The 16,953-nt window shown below is 31.4% G+C and overlaps 1 protein-coding gene across 2 annotated transcripts in view; it reads right to left on the bottom strand.

The window, feature by feature from the left end:
- Positions 1-14,020, bottom strand: part of erbin (erbb2 interacting protein) — a 112,912-nt gene extending 98,892 nt beyond the window's left edge. For both annotated transcript variants that reach the window (XM_051121931.1, XM_051121930.1), the window contains exon 1: positions 13,616-14,020. The gene's annotated coding sequence lies outside the window, so the exon portion shown is untranslated. The remainder of the gene's footprint in view (positions 1-13,615) is intronic.
- Positions 14,021-16,953: the final 2,933 nt, after the last annotated feature.

A 16,953-nucleotide genomic window follows, 5' to 3' on the forward strand; every position in this document is an offset into this window, starting at 1 on the left:
TATAATACACTGTTAAACTGTTCACTGCCTTTTGACAGAGAAGGCAACATTTAACAAATCAAGCTTTTACTGTAGTATTTTTACTTTTTATTCTATAAAAGTTACATTTTTAAAATGTACAAAAAAAGACAAAGCACCACTAGAGTAGTCCATATACTCATCATTTTTGTGAGGAATGTAAATGAGTAATCTAGGCTGAGTAATCTTGGCTTTTTTTACAGGTTTTTTGGAGCATGACAGTTCCTGGTAATTGCATGCATTCAATAATCTTCAATCAATCTCCTTTTGTTTTCCACGGAAGAAAAAAAATCATAATGATTCGTATTAAAAAACTGTATCATTTTTGAGCAGCTTAAGCCTTTTAAATAAAAAATAGCAAGATTTGAATCCATTAAAATGTTTTAATGTCTCCATATTAGACATGCATCTAAAACACTTCTTATAACACAACCAGTCCAGTTGTTTATGTTATTATGATGGTTTTATGGTCCACTTTTCATTCTGATAAAAATTCAAAAGAGCATATTTAGACTCTCTACTGAAAGCACAGCTACTGTGTGTATGAGAAACAGGAAATGGCACTTCTAAAATCAGTCCCCACGCAAATCTAGAGATGAACACCACAGGTTGGACAGAGTCAAACATCAAAGCGAAAACAAAAGCGACTTTTCTGCTGGTCATACCTAAACACGGCGTTATGTATGGCATGCACGCATGCCCCTGCTGCTTGAAGAAGAGCAGCTGTGAAGGAGGAAGGGCTGAACCCGCAGCGATTGGTCTGTCTGACAGTCACTTACTTCTGCTCCAGTTCCTCCCGGGTCCTTTCATCAGCCTCTTGCGCGTTAAAGATTTACTGTCAGTACACACACATACGAGCGTACCGGACGCTCTAACAGGATTACCGTGGTGAAGTAACACTGTGCCAAGCAATATATCTGACCTGAAACATTATACTACCTATGAATGGCTTCACAACTGATTGTCTTTACTCAAAGATCTTGCTGCATGAGAGTGAGTTTTGAAATTTGATTAACAGACAGGATAAAGCAAATGAGCCTCACGTCACTGACCCACATATTGTACGTGTGAGATAAAGCCAAAAAGCCGGCCTTTCAACCGGAACCCAGCAAACTCCAACCAGCGTTTCACACGCTAAAACAAACGTTACCATAAACCACAAAGTCATTTCATCACAGAGGAGAACGCACATGCCGCTCCATCTTAAATCCGTGTTTACAGTCATAAAAGTGAGATTGTCACATTAGCTTTTATTTGCTTGTGTTGTACGGCGTTGAAAGCGGCTGACGATAAGCAGGATTTAGTTTAATGCTAAAGCGGCCACGCTAGGGAAAAAGAGAGGCAGATGTTGGGGTAAGTGGGTCACAGAGACGGTCGTATCGGCGGAGTAAAGCTGTCGGCACAGATGTGAGATTTGCCGGACAGACTCAAATGTCAAATGTTACACAAACTGATGTCGCCCAGCAAATGCTATGGGCCTCCCACAATATAAACACCCGTTCGACAGGTCTGTGTGAGCTTATTTGGCTTTTAAAAATGGTTTCCCCACAGTGGCTTTTCACTAAATAATAAGCGATAAAATAAAAACACAACTAGCTCAAAAGAACATCATCTGGCAACTTTATCTAAAAATATCTGGAATCTAGCCTCGCAGAATTTAAGGAACTTCACACAAAAATGAACAGTGTCATCATTTACTCACACTGACGTCAACAAAAGATGACATTTAGCAGAAAGCCAATACTGTTTTTTTGTAATAAAGTGAAACTGAGTGATGTTTGTAGCCAAGCTGTAAAAATAAGCACCATATATGGACAGACCTGAGGACTATATTTCGTCTCCTGAAGACATATGGTGACTTTGTTCTGTTTTTGACACAAAACCTTAATCATTATGTACTGAAAATATTCTCTTTGCCTCTCAAATTTCACTTTTATATTTCAATGGACCAAACACAGTCAAGAAGCAACGGCATTTGGATTGGTGAAAAATTACACCGCCGTTTAAAAGTTTGGGATCAGTATGATTTTTTATGTTTTTGAAAGACGTTTCTTATGCTCATCAAGGCTGTGTTTATTTCATTAAAAATACAGAAAAAAACTGTAATATTGTGAAATAATATTTCAATGTAAAGTAACAGTTTTCTATGTTAATATATTCTAAAATATAATTTATTTCAGTGACGCAAAGCTGAATTTTCAGTTTCATTACTTCAGTCTTTAGTGTCACGTGATTCTTCAAAAATCATTCAAATATGCTAATTTATAGCATTTATTTAAAATAGAAATCTTTTGTAACAATATACACTGTTCAAAAGTATGGGGTCAGTACATTTTCATTCTTTCCTTTTTTTTAAAAATAAATAATACTTTTATTCAGCAAGGATGTGTTAAATTGATAAAAAAAAAAGCTAAAATTTCTATTTTGAATAAATGCTGCTCTTTTTAACTTTTTATTCATCAAAAATCCTGAAAAAAAGTATCACAGGTAGCACAAATATTTCCAAAATTGATCATTCTAATAATAAATATTAGATATTAGCATATTAGAATGATTTCCGAAGGATCATGTGACACTGAAGACTGGAGTAATGATGATGAAAATCTAGCATTGCATCACATGAATAAATTATATCTTAAAGTATATTACAATAGAAAGCATTATTTTATATTGTAATAACATTTTGCAATATTACTGTTTTTTTTCTGTATTTTTGCTTACTGAACCCAAACTTTTGAACGGCAGCATATACATTTAATTTAATAATATATATGCGAATATAAACTGTTGTTCAAAAGTGTAGGGTGAGTAAGATTTTCATATTGAAGGACAATAATACTATTTAGCAAGGAATTGAATTGATTTTGTATATTCCTCAAGGAGTTTGTCATTTGTACATATATTTCAGCAGCAAAAACTGTCAAATCAGCATATTAGAATGATTTCTGAAGTTATGAGTAATGAGTTCATGAGTAATGATGCTGAAAATTCAGCTTTGATGAGAGGAATATTTCTTTAAATACAAAACAGTTTTTAAACTGTAATAATGTGTTACAATATTACTGTATTTTGTGTCAAATTTGCAGCCGTCATGAGCAGAAGAAACAATTAAAAATCTTACCAACCCCAAACATTTTAAGGGCAAATCCAGTGTTATGGATGTGACATATAAATGCTTAGAGAATGTATTACCAATATACCACACCATCTGTTTATATTTTAATAAACCTAGTCTAAACATCAGAAATAAGTCTATGCACAAGTTTTCTATGTTAAAAAAGGGAAAACATCATGAACTACGGATGAGACAAAAAAGGACGTTTTTGAGAGACAACACTTTGTAGGATTTCTGTGAATTAAAATGCACAAACCAGACAGAATAACACCCAACAAATAGAGAAGTGATGGCTCTTTACAGAACTTATAACTGTTACTTTATTTTAATTTCGATGTGTCTGTTTCTGAGGAAAATGTACTGTTATGGATGTGAAAATAGCACTTACTGGAAAATCATGCAAAAAAACTTTAAAAACTTTAAGAGAGACGTCACATGGGTATCTGAACCACCAAATCCTGAAATCTGTGCTATCAGTATAGTAAGAACTTTTGGTTAAAACTTGATTTTTTCATGTTGATATGTGCATGGAGTTACCCCTAAAACTAGTCTTTGATTTTGAGGTAAAATGATGATTTAGGCCTACATTTCAATCTGCATTAGTCTTATGGTGCCTTTTGTCAGTTTTAAACCTTAACAGCATCTGTCCCCATTCACTTTCACTGAAGAAAAATAAATAAATTGTACTGAAGAAAAAGTCAATATAGGTATGGAACAAAATGAGCATGAATAAACAACTATTTTATTTCGTGCACAAACTATTTGTTTAAAAAGACATCAGCGAGTCCATGTGTAAGTGTTTTCAGCGCTCCGTTCAGAGTCATCAGCCATTTCCACAGCTGACCTCATCAGAGGCGATGACAAACGAACACAGCAGAGGTGCAAACACAAAATCACACGTGCCAGTTGTGACTCCAAACAAACTTGATGAATACAAATTACACATCTGACCTAAAAAATTATACATCTGGCTATTTCTTTCTGCCCTCCCTCTGATTTAATAATGATATGTTTGGTGTGAAACTGTTTCTAAGCACCAGCCACAACAACATCTGCCTGAAATCTGTGTGTGCGTCACACACACACACAGAGCCATGTTATAACTAATTCACACATCACTTCCAGGCAAACCTTTTCAATACAAAGCGTAAGTTATCCAAGGCCAGAAACAAACCCAAGTACGCAAATGTGAGCGTTTGGCCAAAACGTCACCAGCACATGGCCTCGCTGTAGAAAAACAGCTGACGACGTAAGAGAATAGTCGGCCATGACTTTAAACACGTTCCTCTGAAATACACAGCAACCTTGAGCTCAAAGCAAGAAAGGAATTACATAGCCTACTTAATTTCATAACACACAAAATGCACACTTGCAGCATGTTCTGAAAGCAAATGCAGCATGCATTTAAGTCAGATGCTCAATCTTTCAGTGTGTCTGATCATGAAGCCAGAGGAAATGTGTGTTCACCCAGTACGGTTGAACATAACTATAACCTGAAGAGATGCCGCTATGAAAATCAGTTTGGCTTTGCATACCACATTTCATGAAGTACCGCTGTTTGCCTGATATTTCATGTTTGCATCATCATGGTGGCAGGCTGAAAGCTGCTGTCCATTGTTTTTACAGAACATTTATATTTAATAATAGTTACACCTTCAGTCATTTTTAATTTGAATTACTTTGACTTCTGAGATTTTTTTTAGAGCATTTTCCTTGTGTTATTTCTTAACACATAATAAAACAAGTTTGTAGTTGCAGTTCATGCATCTTTTCTGCAAATATATTTAACAAGTGATTTGTTTAACATTTACATCATGTTGACTACTTCATGTGTGGTGCACTTGGAATAGAACTTTCAAACAAAATTTAAATTTAAAATAAAGAAAAAGCTACATGAACCATGTCGTAGTTACATTTTCAAGTTGACTAGTTAAAATTAATATAAAAAAAAAATAGGGCTGTCAAACAATTAACGATCGCAATTAATCACATACAAAACAAAAGTTTGAGTATGCCTAATATATGTGTGTGTACTGTGTGTAATTATTATGTATATATAAATACAAACAAAATAAAAAAAATATAAAAAATATTTTTTATAATAAATAAATAAATATATATAAATATATATATATATATATATATATATATATATATATATATATATATATATATATATATATATATATATATATATATATAATATAATAATAATAATAATAATAATAATAATAATATAAAAAAACAAAAAAGAGAGAGAATCGGTCAAATGTTTAAAAAAAATACAAAAAAAATTAAATATAGAGATTTTAATTTTGCCACATTCCCAGCCCTAAAATAAAATACTAAAAAAACACTTGGTTTAGTTGCTAAGGGTTTGTCATTTTCATTTAGTTTAACATTGCACTGAACGTTTTGAGAGAAAATATATTAAAAAACATAAATAAATAAATAAATAATAAAAATATAAAATATATCTAAGACAAAAAAAAAAAAAAAAATACAATTAAAATACCCAAATAAAAACTGCTGAAAATAAGCAAATGTTAAGAACTGTAAGAATACAGTACGAATACAAAAACTTAAACTTTACTTTTAACTTAATTCTAAATTCTAGAATTTTTAACTTAATTCTAAATATTTTCCCAATAATATTTTTAGCTTAGACATTTATAGTATTAATTTTTGAGTAACACTTTACAATAAGGTATCATTTGTTAACATAAGTTGACATGAATGAACAATGAACAATACATTTACTACACTATTTTTTAATCTTTGTCAACGTTATAAAAATACAGTCATTCATTGTTTGTTCATGTTAGTGCAATAATGTTAACAAGCACTACTTTTATTTTAATAAATGAATTAGCAATGCTAAAATTAACATTAACATTTATAAATGCTGTAGAAGTATTGCTTATCCTTAGTTCATGTTAACTAATGTAGTCAACTAATGTTATTTTGGCAGTATAAACTGGGTTTTTTGACAAGATAGATGCCATTTTAAGATGGTGGTTCTTCGCACAAGGATATTTAGCAATCTGTGGTATCTAAACGACTGAAGATTTTTGTTTTTGTTTGTTTGTTTGTTTTGTGGTTGAAATATTACCCCGCCTGTTATCTTTAGCAGCTAAGATTATTTTCATTTTAATTCTCTGAAACCTGCATATCCAGTCCCACCGTAACATCATCGAAGCGCTTCTCCGAAGTGACCATTGTAGGCAGAAACCACGTCCACAGTATTAACAATCACTAAAAGCTCTTTGTCAAAAGCTATTTCTTGTTCTAAATGAAATGTTTACCCAACAGGCTGACGGGAACTCACTGTATACGAGAGGCGTGAGTAATTTACGAAGCAAAGCTGCTGTGCAATTCACAGAGAGCAATCACATGATGCTTATAGGTGTGGGAACAGAGTCTACAGCAGAAGCGCCGATGCAGCGAGGGGCTCCGAACGGGAGCGAATGTGCAGAAACACTCCGAGAAGAGATTCCAGCTCTCATTTTTAATGGAAACATTCCATAGCACTTACACAGATCTCTGTCTCACACACGCCAGAGAAACATATCTAGAAGATCAGTCTAAATATTTTCTCTGCAGAAGCACACATTTTTTAAAGAGGGAAAAGACGGGTTACGTGGAAGACAATAATAAATCTCTAATTGTGCAGTTTGGTGTGAGGAGAATGAGTCTGACTTAAGCGCTTTATATTCCATTGCTAAATCTTTGTCATTTGATCTGATTCTAGCTCAACAGCCCGACTAAAGTGATACAAAAAGATTTCTGTTTGTTCTCGGTCCACAAATGATTCTTTTGAAAGATTCAAAAATCCATAGACTGTAAGAGAAAGAACTTTGTTTTGAGGTAAAACTGTACGGTGGGTGAATAATAACAATAGAAAGCTACCGTGGCACTGGATGGTTAATCATTACACGATACTCTCAAAGTACTTCAAAGAATACCATGGTATGACTGTGCTACATGGTCCAAAAAAAAGCATGGTAACACCACAGTACAGGTCAAAAAAACCACAGGGTCACGGTACTTCTTTGTTAGCGAACACAATATTTGAGACTAAATGCATAACTAAAAAGACTGAGATAAGATTTTTCATAACACTTTACAGCACGCTCACATTAGTTGCATTAATGCATTGACTAACAATAACTATAACAATAAACTACTAAGCAGCAACACATTTGTTACTGTATTTAGTATGTTTCTTAAATTAGCTAACAAAAACAACCATTCACCGTATTTTTTCTGTCAGCTTATCCAAAAATTCATATCAACAGATATAAACTGCCGTTCAAAAGTTTGGGATCAGTATGATTTTTTTTAAAGAAGTCTTTTATGCTCATCAAGGCTGCATTTATTTGATCAAAAATACTGAAGAAAAACAGTAATATTGTGAAATATTATTACAGTTTAAAACAATGGTTTTCTATTTTAATATATTTGAAAATATAATTTATTTCAGTGATGCAAAGCTGTCTTCAGTGTCACATGATCCTACAGAAATCATTTTATTATGCTGATTTATAATCAATGTTGGAAACAGTTGTGCTGCTTTATATATTTTTTTGAAACCTGTGATTGTTTTGTCAGGATTCTTTAAGTAAAAAGTTAAAAAGAACAACATTTATTCAAAATAGAAATCTTTCCTAATAATGTAAGTCTTACCTATCACTTTATACTAATTTGTGGCGAAAAAAAAAAAGTATGAATTTCTTTCAGAAAAAGAAGAGAATAATAATAAAAAAAATCAAATTTAAATGGTAGTTTATATTGTTAGAAAATATTTCTATTTTAAATAAATTATGTTCTTTTTAACTTTTAGTATCACAAAAAAGTATCACGTTCCAAACAGAAAGCAAGAAATTTTTTATAAATTTTTACATAATTTTATTTATAAAATATATAATTTTTATTTTTATACATTTTTATTTTTTATATATTTTTTATTTTATATATATATATATATATATATATATATATTTTTTTTTTTTATTAATTAATTAATTAATTTATTTATTAAGGCTGTCAAGCTTTTAATTGCATACAAAATAAAAGTTTGACTTTGCCTAATTTTATATATATATATGAAATAAAAATTATAATAACTACATATACTTAATAATACTTACATAATACATAAATATTTCTAATACATGAATGTGCTTGTATTTATATATACATAATTACACAGTAGACAAACATATATTAGGCAAACTCAAACATTTTGTCTGCGATTAATCACGATTAATTGTTTGACAGCCAACATTGATCATAAATCAGCATATTAGAATGATTTCTAAAGGATCATGTGACACTCAAGACTGTGGTAATGATGCTGGAAATTCAGCTTTACATTACAGGAATAAATTATATTTTAAAATGTACTCACATAGAAAACAGTTAATTTACATCGAAAAAATATTTCACAATTTTACCATGATTTTTTAACAAATAAATGCAGCCTTGATAAGCATAAGAAACTTCTACTTTAAAAAAATATAAACATTTCTGATCCCAAATTTATGGACAGCAGTGTATAACTTTTGATTTGAATAAAGCATTAGTAAATGTTGAAATGAACAACAGCTTACTTCTGTTACAAATGAAACCTTACTGTAATGTGTCACCAGTGTTTTATTATTCAGCTCTAAAAATAAGCAGCCAAAATGCTGCAGGGAGAACACTTTTTGCATGATGACTCAGATGATTGAGTGTATCATGCGTAGAGCGCAGTATGAATAGCAGCCAATCTTTGAAGAGATCTGAAAATGATTTCTTGTGTCATCTGTACAGTAATGTATCAGCATGTCAGCACTGAGGTTTGGTTTGGGTACACGAGATACAAAGACATCCATACCTTATAATGTTCAGAATACTGCAATCATCTTGTTGCTACTTAAACAGGAAAAAAAGCACTTATGTTCAGACTGAAATACTCCCATACTACTGCTTACTAGTCGCCTACATAGAGACCTTAGAGGCCATAGAGAATTTTTTTTGAATTTTTTTCTTCATTTTAATTTTTCTTTTAATGGTTCCATAAATTTTTTAATAATCAAAACAGCATGTCTAATTAATACAATAAAAAAAAAAATCCAATTTAGAAATTACAACTGTATGTATTTATTTATTTGTTTGTTTGATTTCATTTTAAAATTTAAGGGGAAAATACTATTTAAAAAAAAACAAACAAAAAAAACCAAACATTATTCATTTCAGGCTGGAAGCTTTTTTTTTTATTTTATTTATTTTATATTTAAAGGGAAAAATACAATATAAAATAAAAAAAAAGAAATAATTTACTTATTTATTTGTTTCATTTTTCTATTTTATTTTATTTTAAAATTTTAGTGAAAAACACAATAAAAATCCAGTTTGAAAATTACAATTTTATTAGTTTGTTTGTTTGTTTGTTTTTGTTTGTTTGTTTGATTTTACTCTTTTCAGGCTGGAAGCTTGTTTTATTTTTATTTATTTATTTTATATTTAAAGGGAAAATACAATATAAAATCCAGTTTAGGAATTATTTACTTTAGTTTTTCTATTTCTTTTCATTTTAAATTTTAGCAGAAATACAATTTAAAAAAAAAATCCAGTTTGAAAATTACAATTTTATTTATTTGTTCGTTTGTTTGTTTGTTTGTTTTGTTAGTTTGTTTGATTTTAAATTTTAGGGAGAAAATACTATTAAAAAAAAATCATTATTCCTTTCAGGCTAGAAGCTTTTTTAATTAATGATTTTATTTTATTTTATTTTAATGGTTCAATAAAATTTGTAGCAATCAAAAAGCATGTCTAATTAATTAATAATTTAACAAAAATAAATATTTTTTTTTTCCTGGATCTATAACTTATTATATTATTTTTTTTATAAATTATACACCAATTAATCGTTTAAAATGTAAACAATTCTTCTGAAATGCTGCACGGTGGAGGGCTGCTGTTAAAATTAAACCATAAGAAAGTGCAAAAAAAAAACATGCATTATGAAACTATTAACCTACTGTAGGGTCACGTAACCTTATCACATGGCATACTTAATATTGCAATTATTGTGTTTTTTAATCTATTCTATTTTTGTGCTAAAACTGTTAGAGTGAAAAAAAAAGGACATATTCTTAGAAGGAAGAAATCACAGCTGATATCACTTCTGGTTCATTTGTCACTGCAAAAGGAAGGTCATGTGGAGTGCACTGCATTGTGGGATACGGTATTTTGCACAGTCTGCTAAATATGGCTATTGTGAGCGCCTGCATTAAAAAGATTCTTGCCAAACATGAGATAATGAACACCCATGCACAAGACACAATTGAAACATTTAGGTTTTATATTAAACAAAACACTGAAACACTAACCTTTAAAACATTGCACAAGACTGTTAGATCTGGTCGCTGAATAAAGAGCCATCTGAGGCGCACATTTGTTATTCTTTATTTAGACAAGAGAGTTCTTCTGTTTGCATTTCTAATACACCTGCACTGGAACTCATGACTAAGCGTCCAGCAGATCACAACCCATAGAGGGTTTCAGCTCAGGCCTGTTAAATAACCAAATCCTTGAGACTAATTTAAAGAGACCACTTTAATTGAAACGCTCAAAACAATCCGGTGTAACCTACAGACAAACCCCGAGCACACTCGTTCCTGATTAAAGTTCACACTCGCCGGATCCGTTCCAATCTGTTTGTTACTGGATGCAGAAAATAGGGATTAGCCATAGGGGAGATGAGCCGAGCAAGTGGCAATAATCTCCCTGAAGCCATCTTATCCTATTAGCTCCATTTATCACCTGCTAAAACGATCCGCTGGACCAACAGCAGTCAAACCAGAACCCTGTTAATATCCTGGGTAAAAATCAATGGAGATGCCCATAGGAACCTAAAACCACAAAGGAGCTCTCTTATATCTTAATCGTCTGTCCTCGACAGCAATGATATTAAATGGAAGGTACCTTTACATTCTCCAGAGAAACCACTGCATCTTCCCACATCTTTCATCCAGTGAATTTCAATGACTTTTACAGTCATTCAAAATAACCAGAAATGTTTTCTTTACTCTTTTTTTTAATAATATAACATTTAGGTGGGAAGAAAGCTTTTTATTTTGATTATTTGTATTATTATTTGTTATATTTTATTTAACACTATAAAAAAACAAAAACAAACAAGATTTATCCATTTATTTATTAAGGGGAAAATAAAAACTCAGTTTAGAAATTAGAATTTTATTTATTTATTTATTCACTTTTTTAAAATTTTAGGGGGACAACAGCATTAAAAACAAAACAAACAAAAACATTATTCTTTTCAGGTTGAAAGTTGTTTTATTTTTGTTTCACTTTTTTTTATTTAAGGGGGGAAAAACAGTTTAGAAACTATACTCGTGTATATATAATATATATATATATATATATATATATTTTTTTTTTTTTTTTTTTAAGAAAAATACAATAAAAAATCCAGTTCAGAACTTACATTTTCTAATTAATTAAAAAAAAAAATCTTTTCAGGCTGGAAGCTTTTTTGGTTAGTTAGTTTTTTATTTAAGGGGAAAAATACCATTAAAAAATCCAGTGTAGAAATTACAATTTAATTTCATTCATTCCTTCATTCCTTCATTCCTTCATTCAAATTCATTTCATTTCAAACTTAAGGGGAGAAATACTATTAGATATAAAACAAACAAACACAAACATTGTTCTTTTCAGGCTGGAAGTTTTATCTAATTAATTAATTTATTTATTTTTATTTAAGAGGGAAAATACAATTAAAAAATCCAGTTTAGAAATTACAATTTTATTTATTTGGTTGTTCGACTGTTTCATTTGATTTCATTTCAAGTTTTAGGGGAAAAATATTATTCCTTTCAGGCTGGAAGCTTTTTTAATTTTTTATTGGTTTATTTTTTTATTTAAGAAGAAAAATAATTTTTTTTTAAAAAATCCAGTTTAGAAAATACTATTTTATTTAACTTCTGTAAATCGCATTTTAAAATTCCCTCATATTTTCCGGTTTTCCACAATTACAGGATCCCAAATGTCTTCTCAGTATCTTAAATTGTGCATAGATTTGCCAAAATATCAGCGTCTGCAATCAAATGTCAGAGATTTCAATATTAACTCACTATTATTTCATATGAACAACATTTCACGTCACATTCTTCCCAGACCACCCACAATCACTACATAAAAGGTTTTCGAGAAGCCACACATGAAAAAAAAAAAGAACAAAATGACAATCTACAAAATAAACATCCAAAGCCATTCTTCTCAAATAAATAAATACAATTTTTCTGCATTCAAAATGTCATGCTTAATTCAATGCATTACTTGCACAGTAATTTTTCTGCAAAACTCCAATTTATTTATTTAATTTTTATGTGAATTCTCACTGAAATCACCGGAACTTGCCCAGAAAACTAAGCAGAGCATCAATAAATTTGGCCACAGGTTCACGTTCATCTAATCATCTGTTTACATTTCTCCTGCATAATTTCCACAAGGTGATACACCACTGAAAAATGAAAGTTATGAGAGCTATGAAAGAGAGACCTCTGAGTAATAACAGTTCCCCGTGGGTCATTTCTGATTGCATTTCTCGCAATCCCATGACAGAGGACGCAGTACAGCCATTCATTCCTTCATCATGAGTTTGAACGGGGCCTAAAATGAGAAAAACCCCACAGCAGAGCCACAACAGACCGTCAGACGCTTGGACTCACTGCGGAACTGGTGTATCCGGACTGATTCCCTGATTTCGATCATTGCACTCTCAAAGCCTTTAATAGCACTGACACACTAATCAGATCACTCAGTGTAAGGATCTGCTCACTAATCGCCAGGTATCAGCACAAACCCTGTTTTTACCTACATAACCTGTTCCGAGCAGGAAGTGATTGTGAAACAAAGGCATGAAACGTTCATGCATCTGAGTGATGTTTAAAGGCACAATGACAGTAATTTACTCATTAAACACACTATGTGAGACATTGCAGCAGATATGCCGCGTTAACCACACTGTCCTTTCAAAAGGAGACAGAGAAGAAAACAGGATGTTTGTGAGAGATGGTGATAATGTACTGCACCTGAACGGTTAAACCTCAGATTTGTCCATGTTGGTCAAATAAGACGTTATGTTCAGTCGGAAACATTGAAATGTGATGTTTTTGTGATGCTTAAACGCACGAGAGCAGTAAACACACTCACGTCTAGTCAGTCATGTCTGATACCACACGCGCTTCACTCGCTTCATACTGTAAAAACCCGCGGGTGTATTAACATGTACAAACGAAAACAAAGCCTGGATTAGGTAAAGCTACAGAAAACCTCAGATTTGACAGGAAGGCTGAATTAGAAAGCAAAAAAACGTCCGCCGCCGTTCTTAGCATGATCCGGCTAACACTGAGGAACACACCAAACACTGAGGCGAGACGCTGAAGGACAAATAAAATGTCTTGTACTCACCTTATACTGAATCTTTCCGTTATTTTCCTTTCATTTACGAGGGATAGAAACCATCCAGTTAATCCATGTGGGTTAGTTCACGACTGGAGACACGGAAAAACATTACAAACCCCCCCTGAAATGCAGCGCTAGATGCTGGAAAGACGAAGAAAGCTGCTGCTAGCAGAGCGAGCTAATGCATTCTTCACCTCAGAGCGCGACGAAAAGTTGCCCACGGCTGCTTGGAAGTTTTCTGGCTGATAAAAAACAAAGGTGTTTCGACGAGACGAGGGAGTTACAAAACAGAGTTCGTGTACTAGAAAGGGCGACCGAAACGGTCGCCGAGATCATGAATTTACATTGAGACGCGGAGGAGCAGTCAATGAAGTGATGGAGCAGTGAAGCAGCGCTCGAGCACTGGACAGTCTGTACTACAGTTGTGCTAATGCTGATGTTCGATTCGCCAGAGAGTCGTTCGTTTGAATCGGTTCTTGTGAATGATTCGATCGACCTGATTCTGTACATCGGCTGACTGGACAATTCCCAGCAAACACAGAACGTTCCCCTAACGTTAGTTTTTGGTTCCCGTTTGGTTGTTTTTTATTTGGAAACCAATACAAACGTTCTTTTTGGGTTGTATATTTTTGCAACCATAAAATAACGTTTCCAGAACGTTGCGTGGTGGTTATATTAAATAACCTAAAAGTGACTTAGAGAATGTTCCCTAATGGTTATTTTTAGGTTATGTTTTTGCCATAAAATAACTTTCTCAAAACGTTGCATGGAGTCTGATTTTAAAAATAAATTAACTTTAGTTTGTTTTTTTGTTTTTTTGCAACCATAAAATATTTTTTCCAGAACATTTCAGGGTGGTTGTTTTTACAGTGACCTTAAAATAACTTCCCTAATGGTTATTTTTAATTTTATTTAATTTTTTTTTTTTTTTGCAAACTATTAAATAATGTTCCCAGAATGTTTCAGGGTGGTTGTTTTTACAATAACCTAACAATAACTTCCCTAATGGTTATTTGTAATTTTATGTAATTTTATTTATTTATTTATTTTATTATTATTATTTTTTTTTTGCAAACTATTAAATAATGTTCCCAGAATGTTTCAGGTTCGTTGTTTTTACAATAACCTAAAAATAACTTCCCTAATGTTATTTTTAATTTTTATTTTATTTTTTGCAAACCATTAAATAATGTTCCCAGAATGTTTCAGGGTGGTTGTTTTTACGATAACCTAACAATAACTTCCCTAATGGTTATTTGTAATTTTATGTAATTTTATTTATTTATTTATTTTATTATTATTTTTTTTTTTTTGCAAACTATTAAATAATGTTCCCAGAATGTTTCAGGTTCGTTGTTTTTACAATAACCTAAAAATAACTTCCCTAATGGTTATTTTTAATTTAATTTAATTTTTTTTTTTTTTTTTTGCAAACTATTAAATAATGTTCCCAGAATGTTTCAGGCTGGTTGTTTTTACAATAACCTAAAAATAACTTCCCTAATGTTATTTTTAATTTTTATTTTATTTTTTGCAAACCATTAAATAATGTTCCCAGAACGTTTCAGGGTGGTTGTTTTTACGATAACCTAACAATAACTTCCCTAATGGTTATTTGTAATTTTATGTAATTTTATTTATTTATTTATTTTATTATTATTATTTTTTTTGCAAACTATTAAATAATGTTCCCAGAATATTTCAGGTTCATTGTTTTTACAATAACCTAAAAATAACTTCCCTAATGGTTACTTTTAATTTTAATTTTTTGCAAACCATTAAATAATGTTCACAGAACGTTGCAGGTTGGTTACTTTTACAATAACCTAAAAATAACTTATAGAGAATGTTCCCTAATGTTTTTTTTATATTTATTTATTTATTTTTTTTTTTTGCAACCATTAAATAATGTTCCCAGAACATTGCAGGGTGGTTGTTTTAAAATAAGCAGGGTGTTCATAGTAAAGAGGTCAGGGAAACGTTATAATAACGTTATGGGAACATTAAAATAACATTATAATAACATTCTACAAACAGAAAACTAACATTCTATTTTCGTTAAGAAAACTTTCCTGGCTAACCAAAAACAAAACTTAAAAAATAACGTTCTGGAAACGTTTTGGGATCCAGCTGGGTTACAACGATTATTAAATATCGCAAATAGTGTAATAGAGGCATAAGAATTTAATACTAAAAATCATAAACGTTCTTAAACGCTTTAAAAAACAATATTTCCAAAATGGTTTTACTATTCACTTTGTTTTTAAACAAAAAACTATTATAAACTGTAATATACAGTATATTCACTACTCCTTTAAAAACACTGAGTGAGAAGTTCAACGAATAAAATGAATCGCATTTGAACTCCGGTTTGTTGAAGCGAATCGTTCAAAAGAACCGACTCGCTCTAACGAATCTTACTTCTGAACGCTAGTGCTAAAGCATCAGGTCCAGTTGGCCTCATGGAACCCAACACAGAGCAACAGATGATAGGCGTACAGGTTAAACCAATAAAACCGTGAGTCCCTGGTCACTAATTATTCTCTCCCAATTAAAGGCAACAGGAGGAAGAGCCTCGATCGCGTTTCGGTCGGAAGGTTTGTTAGCTGCATTTCTCTGAAGTGTTGTAATTTTACAAGGGATGAGCTCATTCCAAATTAAAATAATTTTAAATTAAGTACGTCATAAAACGTCGTGAAATGAGTTCTGATTTCATCTTGGTTTAACAGTACGACAAACAATGACAAATAACACTTATAATCTTCTCCATCAGGTTAGTATGGGAATGCAGCAAACACATTGCTAATTTGAAAAGTCTCTAGGTCAAATTTTAATAGTGGCAAAATATTTATTTCTATCAGACTTCAATGTTTAAAACTCTTTTATTTGATTAACTGACACTGACTCATATAGACTACTATAATTAGTTAAAAGATAATGTTTGTCTCCTCCTAGTGTTCACCTGTGGTCACTGTCACTTTAAATCTCCTAGGACTTTCAGGGCAAGGATCTCTTGTAGGTAAGACCCCTTCCATACTGCACAAAATGAGGAAATTTGAAGTATTATTGTATTACACGCTTTTTTACATAACGTTATGGTGCTTGAATTTCATGCAAATCCGTTAAAACATTCATTATGGAGGTACAGATTTTTATACTTGCACATTACATTGCCATATTTACACTTTCAGTCATTTTTGTTATTAATGTTTTTAAATAAGTCTCTTCTGCTCACCAAGCCTGCATTTATGTGATCCAAAGTACAGCAAAAACAGTATAATTTTAAAATAATTTTTAAAATTTAATTTATTCATGTATTATTGTTATTATTATTATTATTTAAA

The sequence above is a fragment of the Labeo rohita genome, chromosome 10 (assembly GCF_022985175.1).
Source record: "Labeo rohita strain BAU-BD-2019 chromosome 10, IGBB_LRoh.1.0, whole genome shotgun sequence".
NCBI lineage: Eukaryota > Metazoa > Chordata > Actinopteri > Cypriniformes > Cyprinidae > Labeo > Labeo rohita.